At 29.2% G+C, this 2,947-nt stretch overlaps 1 non-coding gene across 1 annotated transcript; it reads left to right on the top strand.

Annotated features, from left to right (window-relative positions):
- Positions 1–339: 339 nt before the first annotated feature.
- TRNAL-CAA (transfer RNA leucine (anticodon CAA)) lies at positions 340–411 on the top strand. Its single transcript has one exon. It is a non-coding gene; the product is annotated as a tRNA-Leu (tRNA).
- The last annotated feature ends 2,536 nt before the right edge of the window (positions 412–2,947 follow it).

A 2,947-nucleotide genomic window follows, 5' to 3' on the forward strand; every position in this document is an offset into this window, starting at 1 on the left:
TTTTCTAAAACAAACAAAATGTGTGACTGTGTTTCCACAAGTGAATAAAGAGCGAATAAGCTCCTGGAAAAGTAGTATCGCCTATCTGTAACAAAATGTTACGAACGTATTGCACCAAAAGAATATATTTTTGTTTGTCTTAGCTTTGTTTTGTTTCGTTTTAAATGACAATAGTATTTTTATAATAATTTTATGATAGGATATTATCCTTATGCATATAGTGCATAATTTTAGGATGTAAATATTTACTGCATTATTTATAAAAGCAAAAATTATGAAATTTTAAATATTACACACATTTTTAAAATGTACAAGGAATTTCTCCCGCCTTCTTAGCATGCCTTCGTGGTGTAGTGGTCAGCACGCTCGACGCAAATTCGAGAGGTCCGTGGTTCGAGTCCCGGGAGGGCATTGCTCATTTTTTATCTCTTCTGCTTCCAAAAATCCTAATGTCTCTACAAACTATTTGGGAAGAGCGTCTCGTAAATAAAGATAATCACCACTTAATACTCAAAGCCTGTGTAAATAAGTGAAAACTCTGGAGACCATTGGAAGAGCTAAATGGTACATTTGTTTTCAAAGTTAAAAAAGATAGAAACTGAAGTAAATTCAAATAACATGAAATATAAAATGATTTTTTTAAAGGCAAACACTATTTTATATTTCTAATATTCATATATACTTATTTATAAAACATGTATATTACTTCAGGTTTCTGAATGGAAGAATAAACTAATGTGTCACAATAGTAAATTAAATGGAATTAACAGTAGTAAAGAGAGTTGTTTCTCGTTATCCTCAGACAGTTTATTTGTTTAAATAAATACGGCGAAACATATCAGTATTATTTGCTTAAAATGGTTGGACTTGTTGGATGCATTCAGATGGCATTTTTTAAGGGAAATTGGTTCCCATTTACGTTCTGGGTAAAAGCCTGAAAATCTCAGTTAATCTATTCTCCGGGATTCTAATAAATGCAAACCAAATCAAAAATATCAATCGAATAAATCAAGTCAAATATATCTAAAATCACTTATCGATAAAATCAAATAGATTCCTGACTTTTATTTATTTTTTATTTTTTAAATGGAGTTGCATTATCTTACACGTTTTTGCGGAATAGCACTTTTTTTTTTTTTTTTTTTTTTTTTTTTTTTTAAGAGCCCAAAGGGCGTTATAGACCAGAAACGCTATTAGTTTCGTTTTAGCGTTTTGGCAATAATAATCTCGATAATAATCTCGAAACGGCATTTTGCACTGAATCGCTAAAACCGTTGTATCACTTTTTAAATTGTTGCCACCAAATATTATCGCCCTGTGTTATATTTAAAGAAATTAAATAAGGAAGAATCTTCATAAATGTATGTGTTTCTCGTATTGTGATAAAACAATGGTACCTAGAGCCATCGAATTTTGAATAACGTACGTCTAGATCCGAATATGGGCATATGAAAGCCCTATATTTGGAATTCGAAAATTGTTTTATTATCCATTTCATATTTGTAACACTTTAATGAATTTTTGATTAACGAACTCAACGATTTCAAAGCGAGCAATGGCAACACGGTACGGGAGAAAAAAAAATTTCTCCAGTGCGCGAGATTGTGTATCGGAAATTCTAAAGATATGCTCATTTTAAAATTATTTTGTGATATTGCTGTTAAATTGAGTTTTATGGTTTAAGTACGAAGAACATAATATTTAATAAATAAAGGTAACACACAAAACGTTAAAAAAACGCCTCTTTGGGCGTAATGTAAAATCTGAAAGCTTTCATATTTTATTATTATGATGATGATTATTATTATTTTAATCACTCTTGACCGAAGATCTCCTACAGATTGCAATCTAACAATCTCGAACCGCTGTTTACTTATTAATATTTTAAAGAAAACATTCCATTTGGAAATATTAAGTGCCTCCAGGCTGTAAAGACATTACAGCCGCATAGCAAGATTCGACTCAGCATCATGGAAATACGTCATTAATTATATCATCCAGTACAGCTTCAGAAACTGATCTTAACATAATATATATATGTGCGCATGTAGCCGGTTTATAAAAGCCATAAGGCGAGCATGGGCTTGCCAGGAGTGTGGACCGCGCGATACATGTATATATATATATATATATATATATATATATACATATATATATATATATATATATATACATATATTTAACCATTTTATGCTTCTTAATTTTGATATATTTTTTATATTTTACCTTGATCAATTGATTAGTATTTTACTGTGTTCTATAATCTACTTTTTTCGTTTAGCATATAGCCTACTATCTTTATTTTACCTCGTTCAATTGATTTGTTTTTTTTTTTACTGTATTAAAAATTACCTAATTTGTTTAGCATATAGTTTTTTTAATTTAACTTGTAAATATTCTCCTCTTTCACACATTTCATAGCAACCAAATATGCTAATGTTGGAGTTTTCACGGAGCCACAGTTTTTGGTAACTTTTTGGCTTGCGTATTAAAATTTATCTTCTAATTTCCTTAATTTTGCAGCACAATGCGCAAAATTTTGACCAAAATTGGTATTTTTTCGTTTGTTCTTACAACCTTACTTATAATTATATATATATATATATCTTTATATATATATATATAATAGCAATTTAAGCTAACTTTTAGCTAGAAAAGCAACTATTGTCTAAAATTGTCTTAAATTGGGGAGGAAGCTTTTAGCACTCCCAGTGTCTTACAAATTAGAAATATAATATTTTTATAAGTAATGAATATTCTGAAAATGATGGCACACATTGTAAAATAAATAATAAAAAAAAATATCCAAACATGTATAAGAAGAAATTTCAGAGCTTCGACAGTCTTCCAGGTAAGAATAAAAAGAAGAAAGAAATTAAAATACCAGATGATCAATGTGGATGAATCAGATGGATCAAATAATGTCGATGAAGAATATGATGATTTA

This window comes from Stegodyphus dumicola, chromosome 6 (assembly GCF_044657685.1).
Source record: "Stegodyphus dumicola isolate Sdum_Otavi_A_Nest chromosome 6, ASM4465768v1".
In the NCBI taxonomy this organism is placed as follows: Eukaryota; Metazoa; Arthropoda; class Arachnida; order Araneae; family Eresidae; genus Stegodyphus; species Stegodyphus dumicola.